The sequence below is a fragment of the Syngnathoides biaculeatus genome, chromosome 9, assembly GCF_019802595.1.
Source record: "Syngnathoides biaculeatus isolate LvHL_M chromosome 9, ASM1980259v1, whole genome shotgun sequence".
Classification (NCBI taxonomy): Eukaryota; Metazoa; Chordata; class Actinopteri; order Syngnathiformes; family Syngnathidae; genus Syngnathoides; species Syngnathoides biaculeatus.
Window position 1 is genome coordinate 4,252,027 of NC_084648.1, and position 11,170 is coordinate 4,263,196.

Sequence of the window (11,170 nt, forward strand, 5' to 3'; positions counted from 1 at the left end):
CGGGTTTTGTTGTTGTTTCTTTCAGCTTTCAATTGACAGCTTGTTAATTGGCTACGACGCAACAACAACAATGTCAAATGGTGTTGACAGGAGAACACGCTAGGGCCACGCGGGGGTGGGAGGGGCCGAGGTTCGACGCCGACGTCTTTGATAGCAGTGCCGAAGGACGGAAGAGTGGTAGTTACGTCACAACTGTGAGGTTTTATTGTCTTCCATTATGAGGTTCCCATAGAAAATACTTCATGACATTGCATCCATGCAGACACAATACAATCGTAATAAAGGTGAGAGGTCCGGAAAGGAAAGTGACTTTCGATTGTGTCCGTGCCGTTGCGTGATGTCCCACACACTTGCAGCGCTTAGGTGGAGTTCCAGTAGTGCTCAATGTCGCCTTTGTTTAGATGACATTGTCGAACATGTGCATGGACTGCATGATGTTGTCATCCTAGAAGGAAGCAGCAGGTTACGCTCTCGTTTAGCCACATGAGAAATATTGATTTCCAAACCATTTGTACCTTTTGGCACGTCTCCAAGAACTCCTCGATGGTGACAACGCCGTCGTTGTTCTTGTCCATTTTCTATAAGGTGACTCACCGGCATTAGTCTAATCTCAGGCAAACCAGTGAAAGCATTTTTATTTTTCTCTCTTTTTTTGATTTTTTTTTTTTTTTTTTTTTGGTTTCCAACCTGGAAGAAGCGTTCCACGTGGTCCTTGGGAGCGCTGTCCCTCATGCAGGGGTATGTATACTTGCCCATCATGTCATAAATTGAGTGCATGATGTCTGTCATCTCCTGACCAACGCAAGTTATCACCAAAAACGTTTTTGGTTAAACACTTTATAAAAAAAAAAAAAGAAGAAGAAAAATGCTTTTAGTGAAGAGCGCCGGCACCTCTCGTGTGATGCAGCCATCTTTGTTGAGGTCATACAGGTTGAAGGCCCAGTTGAGTTTATCTGTGATGGAGCCTCTTAGGATGATGGACAGGCTAAGGACAAAGTCCTACACCCAAAGTAAAAAAAATACAAAGAAAAAAAAAACAAGGGGGGTGGGTGGTTTAAAAGACAGAAGTAAAGGCTATATCGCTGTTACAGTTGTTTCTCTTTAAAACCAGTCTGTATAAAGAGTTACTTCCCCACAAACTGTTATCAAGTGATGTACACTAAACATTTGTGGGCCGAACTTTTTTGTTTTACCTGAAAGCTGACCGATCCGCTGTTGTGAGTGTCGAAAGCCGTAAACAGGAAATGTGCATACATGCTTGTATCTGCAAAAGCAACACTTAATGTGAGACGTCGGAAGATTGTGTATCTTTCTAGTCACGCGCTCAAGAGCTCGAAAATACGACTTGATTTTATAAGTTGAATTTGCTCTGTGACCAAGCTCGTAGCTTAGTTTCATCGTATGACTCATTAATATTAATATAACGAACTGAATCTGAATCCCACCAAAATACCATCTTTTGTTTTAAACTTTATTGTATAATAACCTAATGAAAAAAATTGTGTAAAAAATGAAATAACTTGCCTAGCAAGTCATGTCAGGAACTTAGCTAATTAGCGTCTTCAAAAAAAGAGAAAAAGTTAGTTTATGTGACCTCTGTAAAATAGTTGATTTCAATAAAATTAGAATTATTATTAATAACCTGAAGCCTTAATTTTTGGTTAAGCATCTAAATTCTAATACTGTAAATTACACAAGGACTTCATAAAATAAGTTATGTAAATTGGATTATTTTCCATTTTTTTAAATTAAAGACAATAAATCAAAGTTATTTAATGACATAAATGAATATGAATATCACTTTTTAAGACATGTTTCTCCAAACTCCCACTTTAGTTTTGAATTAAATTAAAGCTGCAAGCTTGTGACAAATAAACGTTTTCTTATCATTGGTTGTTGAACTTGGTGTTGAGCTGAAAAAGATTGGAAAATACAATTATGCAAGCAAAAAAAAAAAAAAAAAAAAACACATCCCACTCATGAAGAATGGCCAAATTCCCACGCTCAAAACGACAGTGAACGAGCACTTTTTTTATTTGCATGCTTGGGCGGTTTGTTTTTGTGGCGTTTGTCCGCTTCTTTTCTTTGCACATCTTTGTAATTACCGTCTTTAAATTTGGAGCTTGGGGAAGGCAGTACTGTAGTAGTACTTTAAGAAAGGAAGAACAGAAACTGCAACTGACCTCCCTGAGGGAAGAATTGAGAGTAGATGTTTTTAAATGTCTCTTCATTCACAGCACCGCTGGGACACTCCTGAAATCAGAAGACACAGTACTGTTTCACACAGGTGTCAAACCCGAGGCCTGGGGCCAGATCCGGCCCGCCACATGCTTTTATACGTGCCGCTCAAAGGCAAATCACATGTGCCAAGTTCCTTGATTTTTGTTCAAATTCGGACAAAAATTTCAAATTGTTGTATCGTAAGTGAAAACATTGAGATACTGTATTGGGAGAATTTTTGTTACCAAACATCAAGAATAGTGGAATAAACCATTACCCTTGATTTCTGATTCCAAAACAAGTTCATAAATTTCTGCCACAACAGCCTGCGGATGGAAAACATAACTGCAATCATATGAGTTTGACAGCCCTGCAGTATCAAGATACGCATGCAGCAAAGTGCAAATCCTGCCAACAGGACTCACATTTTTGAACCCTCTGTAGAGGATCTGCAGCTCTTTCTTACTGAAGCTGGTCTGGCCCACCAGACGTTCGAGGCCTTCGGGTCGGTAACGCACTGCCGACAGCTCGCCCTCATCACTCACGCTACCTGCGCCAGTGTGGTAACACAGAACACACCGTCACGAGAGAACCAAAAAAAAAAAAAAAAAGAGAGAACATGCTGGGACACTTGCTTTGATTGACGGATGGGCTTGAGTCGGAATGGTAGCAGGGCAGCAGTTTGAGGAAGCGCTGCTTGATGGTCCGTTTGGTGGCTTTATTTGGTGGATTACCTGGATAAGAGAGAATAAAATAGTGTTTCCAAAACTTTATTGATTCATATATAAACAACCTATAGGGTTCATTTAGATTCTTGAATGAATCTATCATACCTGTTTTTGGAAGGTGGGAAGAAGCTCGGCCTCGTGGAGAAAACCCACACAAGCACAGGGGAAACACACATGTGAACTCACAACCTCATAACTGCTAGGACGTCCAATCACAACAACCAATCACGATCATAACCAATCACCATCATTAATGTCAAAACTATCCAACAAGATTCCAGTACAGCATTTATAAACTGACCTCGCCTAAACAATATTATAATTAACCAATTGATGGCTACTGGAATGTTGTTGTGAGGGCAACGCTTTTAGCCTAATAACTATCCTTGTATTCATCCATCCATCCATTTTCTGAACCGCTTATCCTCACAAGGGTCACGGGAGTGCAGAAGCCGATCCCAGCTGTCAACGGGCAAGAGGTGGGGTACACCCTGAACTGGTTGTGAGCCAATCGCAGGGCTCATGGAGACAAACAACAGCCGCATTCACAATCACACCTACGGGCAATTTACAGTGTCCAATTTATGTTACATTGTTTTTTGGAGGAGGATCTGGGAGGAAACCAGAGTGCCCGGATAAAACCCACGCAGGCACGGGGAGAACAGGCAAACTCCTCACAGGCGGGTCCGGGATTGGACCGGGGACCTCAGAACTGAGGCCATCGCTTTTCAACTGACCCACTGTGCCATCCCTAATAAGTATTTTATGATAAAATATCTGAAACATGGACATTTATTTCAATCTAAACCTCTGTGCCATTCCAGAAATACATTAATAAATAATCATAAGAAATTAATTTAAAACCCACACATATTTTCACTTCATCACATCAATGCCCTCTCTTGAACTAAATCAAGACGGTGACGAATGGTGCCAGCAGAGGGCAGTGTTGCTCAACAAACCAAAACGTGGCCGGTTCCGTACGTCATTGTAATCTATGGGACAAAACCCAGGCGAGCAACATGTTGTGTGTTCAACTTGTAAGGACGACCGATGACACATCTCCACTCCCACGTGCAACCCGCGTGGGTGACGCGTTTGATTTTGGGAGCGCGCACGTCCATTGCAGTCAAAGTGAAGAGGACAGCAACGGGGAAAAACATCAGTGGGAAAGTAAACCTTCCAACAAAACACGTCACACTCACCACAGATGCTGGCAACGCATTCGTGTGTGCAGAAGGGCAGATCACAACACGTTTTGCTCATCGACCTCTCAAACGAGTAGGATCAAAGCGCTTGCCACCCACATTTACATAATCACAAAAACATCCAACCATCTTGGCTTGACATTCTGTTCGGGCTCACGTGGTGGAGCTGAAGCTTATCCCAGCTGACAGTCAATCACAAGGAACATATGCAGTAGATGTCACACATGACCATCCACCCCTATGGACAATTCAGAGTCTTAACGCCAAACTGATGTTTTCAGGAAAAGTGCACATTCCAAACCCATACAGTATTTTAGTGACGCCCTGCTCTACATGAACACACTCCTTTAAAAGGCAATAAATGCTCTTCTTGAGTGACATGAAAGTCAAACCATGCGGATGTATAAAGAAAGAGCAGGAAATTTGCTGGCTAAACCATGTGGCAATATGCTTCACAATGATGGTCTTAGTGTTGTAGGGACCAAATAGCATCATGGTGCTTGCTCCCGCTTCCCACAATTCCTTGCAGTGCTCATTTAAACTACACGGTGTAGAAAATCAAGCTGAACATTGCTCTTTACTTTTTTTTTTTTTTTTCTTATTGTTAGCTTAACCAGTTCAGGAGGCACCACAGCTCACTGGTTGGAGTATTGGTTTGGTAGTTTGTATCTCACTTGGGCCTCCACTCCCCAAGAGGGGTTGCGTCAAGTAGGGCATCTGGCGTAAAAACTGTGCCGAACAAATATGAGCGTTCATCTCTGGCGGCCCCTAACGGGACAAGCCGAAAAGAAACTTACCTCACTGTTAGCTTAACCAGTTCACTATCGTTCTGAGTGTGTGCAGTAGCGATATTCCATGTCAGGCTAAGTTTGCATTTGGGGACGTATTTCATAAAACTCGTTGAGGTTTCTATTGCTGCAAAATAAACAAGCCCATTTGTCCTGACGTGAATCTTTGCCAAAAGCCAGCAATGCAGAGCAAACCAAAGATGTGCAGGTGAGTCCCTGATACTGATCAACAACAAAAAACAGGCGACACACTGAGTGAACCAGGATATAGCGAGGGATTACTATATAAGCTTTTCTGAGCGCGCTAATTGCCGATTGCACGCTGCTATTATCCATGCGGGGATGATGTTTGCTGATGACCTGTCAATCAAGCATTCGTATACAGCAGCTGCAGTCGGGTGGAAAAGCAAATTAAAATAAAAAGGGGGGGACGGGAGGACAAAATGATGCAATCTCTTTTCTTATTTTCACTGGTTTGCCTGAGAGCGCATTTAACCGGAGAGAGAAGGAGAAAAAAAAAAGTTTCCCTGCTGATGTCATCCTTTCTTCTGGCCGCTATTTTTAGAAGAGAAGATTGATCACACTGGAATGCGATGAGATCAAAACACACACACACACACACACGCACATTGAAGCAGTGTACTGTCGGCCTGCATTAGCTCCTCATGTGTCTGATGGTGCACGTTGGGGCCGGACACAATTAGCAAAGCAAGCCCACTTCAGCATGTTCGTGTCCACAAAGTGGTTCGATGTGCTTCGAAAACACGTCGCTCCAAGATTGGACCTGTGCGCACCCTCGGGGGCGACTTTGATTGTTTCGGTCAATACGCGGCCCACTCGGGGAGATCGATACATCCGTCTCTGCTGCCGCTACTAACGCAATTAAAAGACCCTCATCCACTCTTTTACCAGCTGAGGAGGAGACCCCAGGGCATGACAAATGGGAATAAAAAGACAGAGTTGGAATTTATAAACTCGGCGGAGAAATTAAAATGGGAGCCGACACTCGGCGTGAGCCTTGTTTTTGTCAAAAACTCCGCAGATGGGAATAAAACCCAGAGGCTCAGTGTTTACCTTGTCTTGTCTCGAGTGTTAATGGACTAAACTTCCTTCGCAACACAAACACCAAAAAAGGACTTTTGACAAGGGCCTAATCCGACTTCTGTAAACCAACATCTCACGAAACTCTTTGTGGGGTCAACGGTGGGATTGTGGTCAACGCTTCCACCTCACAGCGCTGAGTTCCTGGGTTTGAACCTCAGGTCTGGCCTTGTTGTGTGTAGGTTTCATGTTTTCTCTGTGTTTCGATGGGTTTTCTGCAGGTACTGTACATACTATAGTCTGCTTCCTCTCCAGTTGTTACTTTTGAGACAACTTATATTCAGCCAAGGCACATATTACATAACATTATTGTGTACTGAAATAATGACGAGCTTGGACCAATTACGTAAAATTGGACCATTTCTCTTGTAACGGAATCAAATCGGCAATATTTCAATTGCTAGACAGATCCAAGAGTTTATAAGCAGCCTTAAAGCTCAAGTCTCATCCCTATCAACATTCTAAAATATAATATTATAATGAAAAATACATATAACATTATTCACTTCAATGTCTATATGAAAAAATAAACTTGAGCGGAGAGCACATTTTCCATGTGCAAAGTTGCGGAAGTCTCATTCGACATTCAAGTGGAAGCCATATTGCCTGCAACGTCATCAGCAGATGTTACACCAGGACATTCGCCACTGAAAACACACTGTGCCACCTACTATGGGGCACGGAAGCTCTTTTTAAAGAAGAGAACATCTCACAGTCGTTGAAGTGACTGGGGCAATATCACAATATCGTTTCGAGCCTTCTTTAGATGATATGCGGATCACTTCTAACTAACAACAGACTCCCAGACTGTATGTATGAGCCAACCCGGCCAAAGCCGTGCTCGGCGGACATGCAACCAGCGGACGAGGCGCCGCCGAAGCCATCCGCGGCGCCAACGGGTACATCGACACATTTCACACCCCTGACTTATGTATACGGATCTTTTATTACGTTCAGAGAGGATTATGTGTGTCCCCCATCCGAACTATTGTTTATGGTTAGTAGCTGTATACACACCTACCTGTCATTTGGAACCCACGAAGCTCTCATCCTTGCACTTGTGCAATCCATTTTTCATTATGAACCGGGTCTTTTTGAAAAGTATGAAGAATTAATCCATCCTCCCAAGTGTTCGAACAATATCCAGCAATACAACGAGCTGGCATTTTGGCTAACATGAAGGAACAACAAGCTACCTTCCAGCACGTTAAAATGACTATAAACATACGAGACCGACTGAGTCCGCTACTGCTGTTAACGTCCCTTCCTGCTTCTTCTCCAAAGCAAATCCCTCGAGAGGATTTTCATGGCGGGAGTTAGAAAAAGCCATATACGTCAAATTCATGTTGTGTGGTGAAAAAAAAAACAGATGGGTCCATTCCAGCTCCCTTTTTTCATTAATAACATCCTAAAAATCATGCATTTCATGACCGTGGGCCTTTAAAGTAAAAAAAAAAAAAAAAAAAAAGCATCCCTCAAAAGAGGCATGTACTGTACAGACTTTGAACTGGATAAAAGTCAAAAGTAATAACATGCACTAAAGAGAACAAAAAAGGCAAACTAATTTGTGTGCAGTTTTTTACTGTTATTAAAACAAAATATTTGACATTACTTTTGACTTTTATCCATATTAGTCTTTTTTTTTAACAGCAGGGGCTGGTGGTTTTTATGCTGATGCAAGACAATCATCCTTGGGGGGCGCTGTGTTGGAAAAGTTAGGTCAAATAGATACTTGTATCATAGTTTTAGACAACCTTCACATGCTCGATTGATAAGTTGATGTTTAGCACTGTGCGCGTCATATACTTCTGCTGTCTCTTTCAGGAAACCTTTCTGACTTTTTGTAATAAAAACCCACAAAGGCAAGATTGCTTCCTACTTACGGGTGTCAGAAACATAAGATTTGCCAAAACAGCGGCAACATCAAACAAATCTCTTAAACAAGGATGAGGATAATCATATTCTTCTTCTTTCAAAGTAAGTGTCTTTTTTTGTTTTGTAGAGGTGGAAATAAGCAACGGGCCGATTTTCACGTTGCCTTTCCTCCGGGATGTCACGGCAGCTTAAGAAGGGTTAGGCCCAGCTAAATGAATCCTGGTGCCTCTGCGCTTACAGTAATCCTCACAGGAATTCAACTCACATTCTGCATGAGATATTTCTTTCAAAGCCACACACACACACAGGGGCGAGCTAGTACATCTTCCTATGACTCCACTTTTTCAAGAGCTATAATGAGTGACGCTGAGACCTGTGAAGTCCACTCAGGAAATTGATAACTCAGCAAAGTCGGCCAACTCTAATGCAGCAACTAGGATTCACATATTCTTTCGGAACTGGCATTTGAGTCCATGTATTGTATATGTGATGACATTATGACAAGAAGGAACCGCAAGTCAAAATGTGACGCTAGCCAAATGTTGCTTGTTTAACAAAAACTTAAAGCTATAAGAAGTTAAGCTATAAGCTCAGAAAATGGATGGGTGGATGGATATTCATATTACATCCATCCATTTTCTTTGCCGCTTATCCTCATGAGGGTCGCGAGGAGTGCTGGAGCCTATCCCAGCTGTCAACGGGCAGGAGGCAGGGTACACCCTGACCTGGTTGCCAGCATATCCCAGGGCACATAGAGACAGACAACAGTCGCACTCACAATCACACCTAGGGGCAATTTAGAATGTCCAATTAATGTTGCATGTTTTTGGGATGTGGGAGGAAACCGGAGTGCCCCGAGAAAACCCACACAGCCACAGGGCGAACATGCAAACTCCACACAGGCGGGGTCGGGATCGAACCCAGGTCGTCAGAACTGTGAGGCCAACACTTTACCATCTGAACCACCATGCCACCGGATATTCATATTAGACAAGTTAATTTCTGCTTATACTGGTATGACAGTAACGTTTCTTAAAATATTGACTGTTTAGACACTGGCACAAACTATCCATCCATTTTCTGGACTGCTTATCCTCACAAGGGTCACGCGAGTGGTGGAGCCAATTCCAGCTATCTTCGGGAAGGAGGCAGGGTACACCCTGAACTGGTTGCCAGTCAATCGCAGAGCACAAAAAGATAGACAACAGTTGTACTCAAAATCACACCTTGGGGCAATTTAATGTCCCCAATGAATGCATGTTTTTTGGGATGTGGGAGGAAACCGGAGAAAACCCACAAAAGCAGACAGAGAACATGCAACCCTGGGGTGGGATTTGAACCCCGTTCCTCAAAACTGTGAGGCGAATGTGCACACATGACCCACCGCAAATGCATTTAAAATTATCAGTATTATTAGGATTTTTATCATCATGCCAGATTGCTGTCGTGAGTCCTTTCAAAATGTCATTTGTGTGCCTTGTGGCGTGACGACGCACCTGTTCACCGCGCGGTTAAGCTTCTATTGAGCGGCCATCACACCAGCAACAAAAACAGACAAACACAAAGTAAAGTCTTCATTTTATTTGGCCTGCAAAGCAGCCAGCTGCGCATGCTTCTATTCAAAGATTTAGCACGAGAGCAGGCACTCGGTTATTTTTGGTGACAAAGTCTATTTTGGGATGATGTAAAAGGAATGATTAAGTGCGCTTGTCTTTGCAAGTATGCAAAAAAAAAAAAAAAAAAAAAAAGTCGAGGGGTTGAAGGCAAGAGACGAGCATCTCATTGATCTAATTACACCGGAAAAACATTCAGGACCGTCACAAAAGACGCTGGAGACTTTCAGCTGCTTTCTTGTGTCCTACTTCCGCAATACTTTCTGCTTCTCACTGCGTGATCACTAATTTATTCATTTAAAAACAAATATGCATCTTGACTAAGCCTGTGAATAAATGATTACGGCTGCATTATGATCTTGATCACATGCCGATTAGTGATACCACCCGCTGCAAGAACTACACTAAATTCCATTGTCACCCAAAGTTTTGATATGATTATACACTGTGTCCTCGGAGTATGGACACACAAGAAGGAAAGAGTGTGTTTGATGTTCATTCAATTGATTGCATTTAATTTTAACGTGATTTCTGACACAGTGTGATGCAAAGGTCGATGATGCGCTTTGCAAAGATTCGTGAAAACTCGCATCCTAACCTTTCCAATTTCACAGAATTGGTTTGAAGATGACTATTGGATGCAAGTTTTGTCTTTCCTCATCTATCGACGCCAGTGACGTGCGTATAAGGACAAGCAAAACAAAGAAATGCTCTTGCGCTGTACGACAGAAGGCAAATAACTGAGTTGTGCAGCCAGTTTTTGACATTTTGCTTTTGTAAAAGTTTCAAAAAAGGTTCAGAAACACTGGTTAGTGTGTGAAAACTGCACTGCAATCACGTTTGATCGGTGTGAAATAAAAGACTACAGCTGTTTGTGCAATGATTTGTAGAATAAATAAAGATACATTTAAAAACATACAAGATAAGTGCTTATTTGTGCACAGCATCTTGCGCGCGTGCATGTCTACAACGTGCTTGTTGGAGGGAGCGACTGATTGCAATCATCGGGTCACTATCGGGAGCAATCCAACGAATGTGAAGCGGCGTGTGGCAAAATGAGATCTACGTACCTGTGAGCGGGTCGTACGATCGGTCCATTTCTGTGGACTCGGACAAGCTGCGGTCCTCGCTCCTGGATTTCATGATTGTGCCCTCCTTTTACAGGAGCCGAAGTACCGCTGGAGGTGCGCACAGCCTGTGTGTGTTCATCTCTCAAACGTGTGGAGGAGCGTGGAGGAGCGAGATTATGTCGATGATCGACCCCCCCCCCCCCACCTCCCGCCTCCTCACTCGTCCAATCTGCAGCCTCTCCTCTCTCTGCACTAACTTTCAAAACAACCGTTTGCGCCTCTGACCGCGAGGCCACTCAAGTCCAACCAACCGGTGGATGAGGACGACGAGAGAGAATTAACGCGCACCTTGCGCCAAAACGACAAACTTGATTAATTTTCTCTATTAATAATAATCTTGACTTGTTCCCTATTTACAGCACACTCCCTGGCCACTTCATATTTTTACTTCCCATTGCACAAAATACAGGACCTTTAATGAATTGTTTATCATAAATAGAATTACACTCCAAATTCCGTTATATGGTGGAAATTGCAAAATCCATAATGCAAAGGATGAACTGCAAT

The 11,170-nt window shown here is 42.8% G+C and overlaps 1 pseudogene; it reads right to left on the reverse strand.

Annotated features, from left to right (window-relative positions):
• Nucleotides 1-127: 127 nt before the first annotated feature.
• LOC133505930 (Kv channel-interacting protein 2-like) lies at nucleotides 128-10,786 on the reverse strand (annotated as a pseudogene).
• Between the last annotated feature and the right edge of the window lie 384 nt (nucleotides 10,787-11,170).